At 39.4% G+C, this 14,561-nt stretch overlaps 1 long non-coding RNA gene across 1 annotated transcript; it reads left to right on the forward strand.

The window, feature by feature from the left end:
* Positions 1-384, forward strand: LOC124232005 (uncharacterized). Its single transcript, XR_006886742.1, has 2 exons — positions 1-36; positions 187-384. It is a non-coding gene; the product is annotated as an uncharacterized LOC124232005 (long non-coding RNA).
* Positions 385-14,561: the final 14,177 nt, after the last annotated feature.

Here is a 14,561-nt window from a genome sequence, read left to right on the forward strand (position 1 = left end):
AAATTGTTAGAGACAGAGTGTCCCCAGTACACGAAGGTGAGGAGGGGCTGGTGTGGTTGGGGTTCTCTGCCAGGCTCTGAGGAGGCCCTGAGTCACTGCTCCCCTGTGCTGCTCTGTGGAGACAGCCAGGCCTCAGCTCTCCCTGAGATCTTCAGACACTGGCCTCTTTCTTCTCAATCTTGACAGGAGAAGAATGCAGACGCCTGGTTCAAAGAGTTGGACTTCACTGCGGATGGTGCCATTAACTTCGAGGAGTTCCTTGTCATGGTGATCAAGGTGGCCCTGGTAGCCCATAAAGCAAGCCACCAGGAGTAGCAGCGCTATGACCCATGGGGCTGGCCCTTGGACTTGTCCCTGCACAACAATAAAGTACTTGATGCCTCAGGCCTCTCTTGGTCTCCTGCTTTTCTCTGGCAGAATGATGTTCCTGGCGGGTGGAGGGAGAACTGGAAAACCCTGGAAAGAAAAACAGGCCTCTGTCGTCTCCCACTCCCCATCTCTGGGAACCTTCAGTCCCCACCACTGTATGTTTCCTCCCCGTGTTCTCCCCAAACTATTCCCGAGTCTCTTCCAGCCCCACGGTCCTGAGTCATTGGTTCCAGGACTTAAGAATTCTGAAACGTCCAAGACGCTATAGCTGATGATTTTCCAACTTGTCCCAAATGGGTTATATGGGAACAGGGTCATGTAGGGAAATTCATAGTGTTCTGTGAAATCAACTTTAATTTCCAGCTAAATGTCTTAGATGCCACTCTTGGGAAATTAGGGAGATAACTACGTAGAAGGTTCTGTGTGTGTGTGAGAGAGAGAAACACAGAGAGAGAGAGACTGATTGTGTGTGTGGTATGACTATAGGTGGATGTTGAGAGTCCTACATTAACTACACTGATAGCCCCCTCACCCCACACCTGTAATTTCTCCTTAGAGATTTTGGAAGTTTTCTTTCCCTCTCCACTCTCAACCTCCTAACTTCATTAAATAAAGGAATGGGCAGATCAGCCAATAAATCGATAAAACTCAGCTCAAAGAATAGGGTATTCAAATGCTGCCCAGCAGGTTAAATGCTCTGGTGATTAGTGAATCATCTAAAATAGCCTTCCCTTCATTACTCTGGATTGTCCAAGGGCCTGGTAAAATGGGGAGGCCAGAAGATGAATAGGCGCCTCTCACCAGAACCCAACCCTCAAGTTGAGGGTCCATTGTCAACCAGTGAAAACAAAAACCAATTTAAGAGGGAAACCATTATCTGGGATCTAAGAATTGCAATTAGGGCAGCACAGATTCAGACAGAAACCCAAATAGTGTCCCACTTGGGACTAAAAGTCAGAGGCTTTTAAGGCAAAGGAGGAAGGTTGTCTTACAAAGAATTTTAATTAAATCTGGAGGCAGAGACCCAGTTTTGGCTAAACATTGATTGACTATTGACTCCATCTTCAGCAAGTCCACAGTCCTCAGTCTTTGTGATCAGGATGTTCGTTCTCCTACTGACACGTAAAACAATTGCCATTTTGCTCCAGTCCAAATATTTGACCCAGTCCAAGGTTCAGGACAGCAAAGCAGTTCCTCTGGAGAGGTAATTCCTCTTCTTTTTTTTTTTTTTCAATATTTAAGGATATTTTATTTTATTTATTTTTTAATTTTTTTTAAGATTGGCACCTGAGCTAACAACTGTTGCCAATCTTTTTTTTTTCTGCTTTTTCTCCTCTAATCCCCCCAATACATAGTTGTATATTTTAGCTGTAGGTCCTTCTAGTTGTGGCATGTGGGATGCTGCCTCAACGTCGCCTGACAAGCAGCGCCATGTCCGCGCCCAGGATTTGAACCAGTGAAACCCTGGGCTGCTGAAGCAGAGCACACGAACTTAACCACTTGGCCACAGGGCCAGCCCCTGGAGCGGCAATTCTGACTCCATTTTAAAACGGCTCCACTATACTCAATTGTGACATTTTACCCTTTGACGAAGATTTTTCTCTGAAAACATCACTGATCAATCATTTTAAAGCATTGCTGATCAGCCATGAAAGCATTGTTTGTCCCTTATTGCCAGGAAGGCTCATTCTTGGCATGTCATGTATCTCGTGTAGGAGGAAAAGTGGTTTCCTTGGGAGCCTTAGGCCACATTTCAACAACAAGAGTGCCAGAGCAGAGAAAAAAGTCTTACATCAACCTCCTTTAAGGGCAAGCATTGTCTGTAGTTCCTAAAAGTTTCTCAAGTGAAGGCTCATAAGCCTTAGCAATCATTTCAAAGCACTGAGTGACCATTATCCTAGTGGTGTTTTTATAACATTGAGCTCTGCAAAAGAGACAAATGTTTCGTAACAGCAAGAATTCCTATAATAATAAACAAAATTCTAACTCTAAACTGGAGAACAGATGTGAACTAGGAGGCCCTTCCTGAGGGTTTCTGAATTCTAGAGGCATCAGGTAGAAAGAAAAAGTAAATGTTTCATCTTTATTCACAAAGGTATATCTTACCAAATTGTTGATAGCTTAATAGGGATGATCGCTTTAAATCTGCAAACGAAAACATTAAAGCATCCTCCTCAGTTCATATAGCCCCATGTAATTCATATTTCTTCTTGATATTTTGTTAGCAGATTTACGAAGCCACCAGTCTCTCTGTAAGGGTTCCATAATTTCTTACCCAGTTCAGTTTTATGATCTAAAAGCACATCAGAAATCTGGATTCTAAAGTAAGAGTCAGAGTCCTTTCCATGATTCTCTCTGAAGATAAAACATACTTGCGAAGGCAGCAGAGTAAAACAATAATTGTTTGTAAATGACAGAAGATTTAAAATGGCATGGTTAGGGGCTGGCCCTGTGGCCGAGTGGTTAAGTTCGCGTGCTCTGCTGCACGCGGCCCAGTGTTTCGTCGGTTCGAATCCTGGGCGCGGACATGGCACCGCTCATCAAGCCACGCTGAGGCAGCATCCCACATGCCACAACTAGAAGGACCCACAACGGGGAATATACAGCTATGTACTGGGGGGCTTTGGGGAGAAAAACTTAAAAAATAAAATCTTAAAAAAAAAATTTAAAATGGCATGGTTAAAAATTGGGGATGACAATGCAATTGACAAGGAAATTTGGTTATTTCTGTAACATACAACATTTTAAGATAATAACTAGAATTATGACTGATAACATTATATGGGGACATATCAGATTTTTAGGAATTTCATATCATTTTCAGAATGCGTAATTAATAACATACATGCATACAAAGATATCCATAAAGGAAGCTTAGCATCACTTATGTGACAATGCTTCCCATGCAATCTAACATCCCAAATAAGCCTAATTAGTTTAATATCTCCCTTTTTATCGGAGGAGAGAACAAATTCTTTGAGAAGTCTCAGGGACTCACTGGAAATTCTCAAAGTTACCTTTGGGTCAAAAAAAGACCTTTATTTTTGAAATCGAATTTTGGGAATTTTGTCAAAAATATCAAAAGGTTTTAAAACACTTGGTCAAATAGGATCAAAGTTCACTGTGAAACAATGCTTAGCTATCCATTTAACCAAAGTGACAACAGAAGATTTTAAAGACAAACACAGAGTTAAGCAGTTTTTATTTATTTTTTTATTTTTTTGAGGAAGATTAGCTCTGAGCTAACTACTGCCAATCCTCCTCTTTTTGCTGAGGAAGACTGGCCCTGAGCTAACATCCATGCCCATCTTCCTCTACTTTATACGTGGGACGCCTACCACAGCATGGCTTTTGACAAGCGGTGCCATGTCCAAACCCAGGATCCGAACTGGCGAACGCCAGGCTGCCAAGAAGCAGAACATGGACACCTAACCTCTGCGTCACCAGGCTGGCCCCTAAGCAGTTTTTAAAAACCTTAGCTTTCTTAATAGAGATACTTCAGCTTTTTGAAAATAGGAAATTATTTTGACAAAACATAAAACTTTTACCTTTTAGGTAGACTTAATCAAAGGTCAAGAAAAACTTTTCATAATTTCTCTATCAAGAGCAGACTACAAATCCAAGGAAACTGTCCTTTAAGAGAGAAGAAACAAATTCTAATTTTGCACCAGCTTACTTTTGATATTAAAACTCATTTATTTAATTAAATTCATTTCAACCTTAGCCAACTTTGTCATTCACAAAAGTCTTTTCTCAGGGTTCCTCTTCCACAAATCTTCTATAACTTCTTTTCACATTCAGAATTTGTCCTTTCCTCTTTCCTATAACCAGTTTTACATTGGGACAAATTTACTTTCTTAACAAGCCAAACAAAAAATCTCCATTCATTATACCTTCTTTACTGAAAACATACATTTTCTCATAGCATAATTTTTTTAATGTGGCACATGTTTACTATACACCCAAGCATCCTTTGTTTCTGTGTAATAAGAAGCCAAAGGTAGATAAACCTATGTTTAGTGATTAATGTCTAAATTCTTATCCTCTTTGGAAATAATCTAGATATTCAATAAATTTTTATCCTTTTACTTAACTTAACAAAACTCTAAGATTTCAAGTTACCAATAGGTTTCAAAGTTATTTTTAAGTACATATAGTATAACACATAATTATTGTTTAAAAGTTCACCAAAAAAATTTAGCTTACTTTCCTCGATTTAGTTTCCTTGTTCTCAATAAGTACGTTTAGATGGCCTACAAAAACTTCATGAGGCATTAGACAAAATCAGCTATCATTCTAAGTTGTTATTTTTATAGCTGACAAATTTTTTAACAGAGATAACATGAGCTTATTTGACTAATAAATCCAGGTAGAATAAAGGCTGTATGTCTGCATCATATCCAATACTAATAACTCTGGAAATGTGCCTATTTCAATCAAACCAACAAACTCAAGCTTTTATTTACCAAGGATTATTCTATATCACATTAACTTGAAAAATATTTGTCTTAGGTTCTGTCATATTTGTTTTTGAGAGTACCCTCAATTTATATAACACTCATTTGTTTTTAAGCCAATTAAATAAAGCTCTAATAAACTAGACTTGATAATACTATCCAGAGGTAGAAAATACATGCATATATAGACACACATAAGCACACAGACAGATGAAACAGAGACCTTACAGCCTCTTTTTTAAAATTTTCCTTAGATTTTTTGGGCTGGGGTGCTTCCATAGCAGTCTGCATCTCCAAAAGCATCTTTCCTCCCTTGTTTTCCCTTCAGTCTTAGGAATCAGGAATGGTCTAGATAACAGTTCCCAGAGAGATTACAAGCTTTTTAAGACAAACAAGAGAGGTTAGTTGCTTATCAAAGGACTGAAATACCCATCCAATTACGTTATCCTTAATTTGTTTCTTTCCCTCTGGGTACATAGGTTTATTTTAGCTTAGGAAGGAAAACCTAGGGAAAAAATCCTAGCAGGCTCTGAATGTCAGCATCCAATTTGGCCAAATTTCTGATCATAAGTTACTAAATCACTTCAAATATCTTATCAAGTCTCAGCTGGGACAAACAGTAAATATTTCTGGCAATATTAAACAACTCCATTAACTTTTAATTTTAGTTTCCCCTTGATTGTTTAAGAGAATAATGTAGGGGCCGGCCCAGTGGTGCAGCAGTTAAGTTCGCACATCCCACTTTGGTGGCCCGGGGTTTGCCGGTTCGGATCCAGGTGCAGACATGGCACCACTTGGCAAGCCACACTGTGGTAGGCATCCCACATGTAAAGTAGAGGAAGATGGGCATGGATGTTAGCTCAGGGCCAATCTTCCTCAACAAAAAGAGTAGGACTGGCAGCAGTTAACTCAGGGCTAATCTTCCTCAAAAACAAAACAAAACAAAACAGAATAACATAGTAGTTTACAAGAAAATCTCTCAGAGTCTCGTTAACTCCCAGAGAGGCCCACACAGGCTCTCCTTTGAAGGTAGATATGGGGTGTCTCTGTAAAGGCTTAACATAATGGACTTTTGTATACTCTTTTCTTTTAGGTACCCCTTACATCTTAAATTGTCATTAGTTTTTTGCAACAAAATTTTCAATAAGGCTATTTTGGAATTTTGAAGTCTTTGATTTTAAGTGCACTTCTTAAATGATTCTTTTCTAATTGGAACATTCTTTCTAATGGTCATGGTCATGGTCATCTAATGGTCAGTTTTTTAGGATCCTAGCCACAAATGAAGATTAACGCCCATTTCTGCCCAGCCATGTCTGGCCACAAATGGGGTGCAGCCCACATATCTGTCCGGCCATATTTTGGGGCCCCCAACTTGATGGCTACCAAGCCAAACTCTCAGGATATGAAAAAACTTTAATAAGATTTTTCTGTTCTTTGTATACATTTACAGCTTCTGGGACTATAGTTTTTAAGCAGGTATGCTGGAAGGTGTCACACTTCATTCTTTAGAAATTAAAGATCTTATTTATGGTCTTAAATCTGCAGTTCTCAAATTTAGTGTGCAAGAAAGAAAAGTTTTGGAAGCTCAAAAGAGCCCCCAGAGTGACCACTGTAATTTTAAATCATCTTTAAAATTATCAGTCCACTGGGACAAAAATTTACAAGAGGAAGGACTGTGGTTCTTAAATATAAACCAAGCTGGCATTCCCAAGGGAGGAATTTCTGGGGAACTTTTAGAAGTTTTACAAGATGAAATTCCCATGTTAAAGCATGCCCAGACAAAGAGACACCAGAGCAAGCTCCAGGTTCTTACCTGTGCATCTGACCCACTGGCTACAGCTGTTTGGACAAACAACACAAAGACAGAATTTGAGTACTCACCAGATGGGGAATAAACCCTCAAACAGCAGCAGCAATGACCAGCTCAACAGAAAAGCCCTTCCAAATGGCAATAGCCATGAGCCGCCATAAGGTGGCCCAAACAGGGAAACTCTTCCAGATGGCAATAAGTATGAACAGGCTCAAAGACAATTGATTCCTGGTTGATCGACCTCAGATTGGGCTGTTGCCCCCAGAATCCCAAAGAAAGGCAATGACTTCAACCAAAAGGGAGGGATGTCTGAACTTAGAGGAGCTGCTGGCTGTCCATGAAAGCAGCTGGGCACACAGGGGGCTCTTCTTGGTACCAAACCTGTTTCCTGGGGATGCCAATCCATGAAAGGGAGACCTAAGTGGTCTCCCTTTTTGATGCCATATGTCAACCTGCAGAAACAGAAACCACTTTAAGAAGCAAAGCATTTATTAGGGATCAAAGAATGGCAATTTTGGGAGAACAGATTCGGGTAGAAACCCAAAGAGTGTCCTGTTAGTGAGTAAAAGTCAAGGGTTTTTGGGTCTGGCCCAGTGGTATAGTGGTTTAAGTTCACATGCTCCACTTCAGCAGCCCAGGGTTCACAGGTTCAGATCCCAGGAACAGACCCAGCACCACTCATCAAGTCACACTGTGGCAGCATCCCACATAAAATAGAGGACTGTTGGTACAGATGTTAGCTCAGTGACAATCTACCTCAAGAAAAAAGCAGAAGATTGGCTCAGGGTCTATCTTCCTCACCAAAAAAAAAAGTCAAGGGTTTTTAAAGGCATAGACGAGGAGCGATGTCAGCATCATGGCAGAGTGAGTTGTTCCCTTTGTCTCTCCCCTCTAAGTTACAACAGGTAAGACATCCATTGACTGACAAAGGACCCCCTGCACAGTGTACCACAATGCCTCAGAGATCCATACATCTATAAATCTGAAGATGGGTGGACTGGACCTCCAAGAGGCAGTGGAACTGGGGGAATAGTCCCCTCTCCCTCCCCCAGTGGCAGCAATCCAAAATGCACATACTCCCAACAGTGGCGGTGGTGCCATGACCTGATGTTTCAAAAACTGTACTAGTGCCAGAGACCAGAGGTTGCAAGAGCAGCAAAAGTACTCACTGTTTAGCCACTCCCCCTCCCTCAGCAGTGGTGGAAAGTGGTGCCCGTGACCTGAAGCTTCAGGAAATACAGTGGTGCTGGCACAACAGCCGCCTCCCCTCCCCCAGCAGTGGTGATCCAAAACATAGATGCCCCAGGAGTGGCACTGGTGCCCTGAACTGAGGTTTCAAAAAGTACACTGGTTCTGGAGACCAGAGACTGCAAGAATAGAAGCAGCACTCACAGCTTAGCCCCAACCCCTTCCCCAGAAGTGACAGGTGACATCTACATGCTGGACTTCGGAAGCCACAGCAATACCCATGACCCAGCACCCAGTGGTGGCATGCTTGACACTAGCCCTGCTAGCAGCAAAAGCAGCATACAAGACCCTGGGCCCCAGACAGCAGTAGCCACATCCATGAACCCAGCTCCTCCAGCAGCAGTGCTGTAAGCACCCCCAGATAACCCAGAGGCAGCAGTTCAGGTGGTACATGTGGTAGCAGCACCTGAGCCTATGGAGAGCCCATGGAGAGCCAGTGGCAGAACACAAGACCCAGGTGACCCCAGAAGAAGCAGAGGAGCTCGCAGCCTTGTGATCCGCCTGGCCACACCCGTGACTGCAGTGACATGGTAAGCACCAAGGCACCAGCAACCACAGGGTCACAAGCAGCACAAGGAGGGCACTGACAATGCCTCTAGCAGAGGCACTGGAGGGTAGAAGGTGCAGCTCTCAAATTACAACCAGAAGCAGCTCAAAATCAAAGTAACCAAAGCCTTACCAAACTAACAAAGGTGGTTACTGCCACAAATGTGTCAGCAGAGGATAAATTCATCAAGCACTATGAAGAACTAGAATAAAACAGTAGAACAGAAAGAAAATGACAACTCTCCAGAAACCAAACTTGAAGTCACAGAAGATTGAGATCTAACTGACAGAGAATTCCAAACTGGCTGTCATGAAGGAGCTCAACAAGTTACAAGAGAACTCAGAAAGACAGTTCAATGACCTCATGAATAAAATTCATGAACACGAGTACTTCACCAAAGAGGTTGAAACTCTAAAAAAAAAAAAACCCAGAAATCCTGGAGAAGAAGAACATAATTAATGAGAGGAAAACAAAGTAGAAAGCATTGGAAATAGAGCAGACTATAGGGAAGAGAGAATTAGCAAGGTCAAAGATAGAAATCTGAAATGATTCAGGTGGAAGAAGAGAGAGAGCTAAGATTTTTTTTTAAATGAATAAGTTCTATGAGAAATATCCAACTCAATTAGGAAAAGCCACATAAGAATAATTGGTATCCCAGAAGGAGAAGAAAGAGAGAAAAGACCAGAGAACTTAGTCAAAGAATTAATGGCTGAGAACTTCCCAAACCCGGGGAAGGAAGTGGAATGCAAGTATGTGAAGCTAATAGAACTCCTAATTACATCAATGCAAAAAGACCTTCTCCAAGGCACATTACATGAAAACTGTCAAACGTCAATGACAAGGAAAGAATAATAAGGGCAGCCAGAGAGAAGAAGATACTGTACAAATGAACCCCCATCAGGCCATCAGCACATTTCTCAGCAAAAACTCTACAGGTTAGAAATAAGTGGAATGATATATTCAAAATGTTGAAAGACAAAAACTATCAGCCAAAAATACTCTATCCGGGCAGTTATCCTTTAGATATGAAGGCTTTCCAACACAAACAAGAGCTGAGGGAGTTCATCACCACTAGACCTGCCTTACAAAATGTCGAAAGGAGCCCTCCTACTGAAACGAAAAGGCAAAGGTTTACAAAGCTTTGCACAAGGTCATAAATAGACAGAAAGAATCAGAAAATTGCAACTCTATATCAGAATAGGTTAGTGAACAATTATAACATAAAGGATAAAGGGAAGGAAAACAGCAAAAGTAACTATAACCAAGGAAATTTGGTCAAAACTCACAACACAAAAAAGAATAATCTGTGACAACAAAAAATAGGAGTAAAGAGAAAGATGAACTTGCATCGGCTAATGGAGATAAGAAGCTATCAGCAGAAAAAGGACTATCTCATCTATGCGATCTTTTATACATAACACATGGTAACCACAAAACAAACAAATCAGAGCAGGGTTGCAAGTCATAAATAAAGAGGAAACTGAGAAAAACATCACAGAAAACCACCAAACTGAAATGGCAGACAGACATAAAAGGGGGAAAAAATGGAAACACAGAACAACCAGAAAACAAAAGATAAAATGGCAGAACTGAGCCCTCTTATATCAATAACCACTCTAAAGACAAGTGGATTGAATTCACCAATCAAAAGACATAGAGTGACTGGATGGCTTAACAAACAAGACTAAACAATATGCTGCCTCCAGGAAATCCATCTCAGCTCTAAAGACAAGCATAGGCTCAGAGTGAAGGGATGGAAGATAATACTCCAAGCAAATGAAAACCAAAAGAAAGTGGTTGTAGCTGTACTTATGGCTACATACTCAAACAAAATAGAGTTCAAGCCAAAAAAGATAACCACAGACAAAGACGGACATTACATAATGATAAAAGGGACATTCCACCAAGAAGACATAACACATTAACATATATGCACCCAACATAGAAGCATCAAAGTTTATAAAGCAACTATTAACAGACCTAAAAGGAGAAATTGACAGCAACACGATAATAGCAAGGGACTTTAATAACCCACCTACATCAGTGGATAGATCATCCAGACAGAAAGTCAATGCAGAACACTGGCCTTAAATGAAACACTAGACCATATGGACTTAATGGATATACAGAACATTCCATCCAAAAGCAGCAGAAACACAATATTCAAGAATTTTGTGAATCATTCTAAAATATAGACCATATGCTGGGAAACACAACAATCCTCAATAAATATAAGATGATATAAATCAGATTAAGCACCTTTTCTGACCACAATGGCATGAAACTAGAAATAAATTACAAGAAGAAGGCTGGAAAAGTCACAAATATGTGGAAACTAAACAACATCTTACTGAACAATTATTGGATCAATGAAGAAATCAAAGGAGAAATCAAAAAACACTAGGAGACCAATGAAAATGAAAATACAATGTGCCAAAACTTATGGGATGCAGCAAAAGCAGTACTAAGAGAAGTTCATAGCAATACAGTCCTACCACAACAAACAACAGAAATCTCAAATAAACCCTAACACTGTACCTGAAAGGACTAGAAAAATAAGAACAAACAAAGCCCAAAGTCAGTAGAAGAAAAAAATAATAAAATTCAGAGCAGAAATAAATGAAATAGAGACTAAACATACAATAGAAAGGATCAATAAAACTAAGAGCTGGTTCTTTGAAAAGATAAACCAAATTGACAAACCCTTAGCCAGACTCACTAAGAAAAAAGAGAGAGGAGACTCAAATAAATAAAATCAGAATGAAAGAGGAGAAATTACAAAGGATACCATAGAAATACAAAGAACTATAAGACAATACTATGAAAAGCTATATGAAAACAAATTGGATAACCTAGAAGAAATGAATAAATTCTTAGAATCATACAACCTCCAAAAACTGAATCAAGAAGAAATAGAGAATCTGAATGTACCACTAACAATTAAAGAGATTGAAACAGTAAGCAAAAACCTCCCATAAAACAAAAGTCCAGGACCAGACAGCTTCTCTGGTGAATTCTACCAAACATTCAAAGATGTAAAACACCCATCTTCCTCAAACCCTTCCAAAATTTTGAAGAAGATGGGTCTGTTCCTAACTCATTTTATGAGGCCTACATTACACTGATACCAAAACCAGACTAGGACAACACAAAAGAGGAAAATTATAGCCAATATCAGTCTTAAACATACATGCAAAAACTTTCAACAAGGGTGCCAGCCCTATAGCCAAGTGGTTAAGTTCACACACTCTGCTTCGGCAGCCCAGGGTTTTACCAGTTCAGATCCTGGGTGTGGACCTAGCAATACTCATCAAGCCATGCTGAAGTGGCATCGCACGTAGCAGAACTAGAAGGACCTGCAGCTAGAATATATGACTATGTACCAGGGGGCTTTGGGAGAAGAAGAAAAAAAAAAACCTTCAACAAAATATTAGCAAATTCAATACAGCAATACATTAAAAAGACCATACACCATGATCGAGTGGGATTTATTCAAAGGATGCAGGTAAGGTTCAACATCGCAAATCAATGTGATATACCACATTAACAAAATGAAGAATAAAAATCACATGATCATCTCAATAGATGCAGAGAAATTATTTGACAAGAGTCCACATCCCTTTATGATTTTAAAAAAAAACTCAATAAAATGGGTATAGAAGGAAACTACCTCAACATGATAAAGGCCATATATGACAAACCCACTGACAACGTCATACTCAACTGTGAAAAACTGAAATCTATTCATCTAAGAACAGGAACAAGACAAGCATGCCGACTCTTGCCACTCTTATTCAACATAGTATTGGAAGCCCTAGCCAGAGTAATCAGGCATGAAAAAGAAATGAAAGGGATTCAAATTGGAAAGGAAAAGTAAAACTGTCACTATTTCAGGATGACATGATTCTATGTACAGAAAACCCTAAAGAATCCACAAAAGAACTATTAGAAATAATTAATGAATACAGTAAAGTTGCAAGGTATGACATCAACAGACAAAAATCAGTTGCATTTCTACACACTAACAATGAACCAGCAGAAAGAGAAATCAAGAATACAATCCCTTTTACAATGGAAACAAAAAGAATAAAATACCTAGAAATAAATTTAACCAAGGAGAGAAAAGAACCATACACTGAAAACAGTAAAACATTATTGTTAGAAATTGAAGAAAACATAAATAAATGGAAAGATATTCCATGCTCATGGATTGGAAGAATAAACATAGTTAAAATGTTCATATTACCTAAAGCAATCTATGGATTCAATGCAATCCCAATCAGAATCCCAATGACATTTTTCATAGAAATAGAACAAAAAATCCAAAATTTTTGTGGAACAACAAAAGATCCCAAACAGCCAAAGCAATCCTGAGAAAAAAGAACAAAGTTGGAGCTATCATACTACCTGATTTCAAGATATACTACAAAGCTATAGTAATCAAAACAGCATGGGACTGGCAGAAAAACCGACACACAGATCAATGGAGCAGAAATAAGATCACACATCTTATGGACAGCTAATTTTCAACAAAGGAGCCAAGAACATACAATGTAGAAAGGAAAGTCTCTTCAATAAATGGTATTGGGAAAACTGGACAGCCACATGCAAAAGAATGAAAGTAGACTATTATCTTTATACCATATGCAAAAGTTAACTCAAAATGGATTAAAGACTTGAACGTGAGACCTAAAACTATAAAACTCCTAGAAGAAAACATAGGCAGGACTCTCTTTGACATTGGTCTTAGCAGTATCTTTTTGAATATCATGTCTCCTCAGGCAAGGGGAACAAAAGAAAAAATAAACAACTGGGACTACGTCAAACTAGAAAGCATCTGCATGGCAAAGGAAACCATGAACAAAATGAAAAGACAACCCACCAACTTGGAGAAAATATTTGCAACTCATATATCCAATAATGGGTTCATATCCAAAATATATAAAGAACTCATACACCTTAACAACAAAAAAACAAACAACACAATCGAAAAATTGGCAGAGGATATCAACATTTTTCCAAAGAAGATATACAGATGACCAACAGGCACACGAAAAGATGTTCAACATCACTAATTATCAGAGAAATGCAAACCAAAACTACCATGAGATACCTCTTCACACCCATCAGAATGGCTATTATTAAAGATTAGAAATAACAAGCATTTGAGAGGATGTGGAGAAAAAGGAACCCCCATGCACCGCTGGTGGGAATGTAAATTGGTGCAGCCACTCTGGAAAACGGTATGCAGATTTCCGAAAAAAAATTAAAAATAGAAATACCATACAATTCAGCTATTCCACTTCCAAATATTTATCCAAAGAACATGAAAACACTAATTGGTAAATTATGTTCATTGCAGCATTATTCACCATAGCCAACTCTTGGAAGCAACCTAAGTGCCCATCAATGGATGAATGGGTAAAGAAGATGGGCCCATATATATACCAGGGAGTATCCCTCAGCCATAAAAAATGATGAAATCGTGCCATTTGCAACAACAACATGGATGGACCTTGAGGGTGTTATGCCAAGCAAAATAAGTCAGATGGAGAAAAGACAATTACCATCTGACTTCATTCATACATGGAAGATAAACAAACAAACACGTAGATATGAAGAACAGTGTGGTGGGTACCAGAAAGGAAGGGCATAGGGAAGGGTAAAAGGGGTAAAGGGCCACACATGTACAGTGACAGATGGAAAGTAGACTTTTGGTGGTGAGCACGATGCAGTCTATACAAAAGTCAAAATATAATGTGTACACCTGAAATTTATGTAAGGTTATACACCAAAGTGACCTCAGTAAAACAAAGTTTAAAAAAATAAATAAAATTAAAATAAAATAATTAAGAATACTAAAGGTAAAGAAGGGAGGTTATATTAGAAAGACTTGTCATTGCAGTTGGTGGCAGAGAGCTAGTTTTGGCTAAACATTGATCGACTGTTGGTTCTATCTTCAGAAGGCCACAAGTCTCGGTCTTGGTGATCAGGATGTCCGTTCCCCTGCTGACTTCTCAAACAATTGCCTGTAAAAACAAGTGCCATTTTGGCCCAGTCCAAGTTGGCCCGGTCCAAGGTTCAGGACAGCAAAGCAGTTTCTCTGGAAAGGCTCCTCTATAGTCACTTT

Source organism: Equus quagga, unplaced genomic scaffold (assembly GCF_021613505.1).
Source record: "Equus quagga isolate Etosha38 unplaced genomic scaffold, UCLA_HA_Equagga_1.0 HiC_scaffold_1608_RagTag, whole genome shotgun sequence".
In the NCBI taxonomy this organism is placed as follows: domain Eukaryota; kingdom Metazoa; phylum Chordata; class Mammalia; order Perissodactyla; family Equidae; genus Equus; species Equus quagga.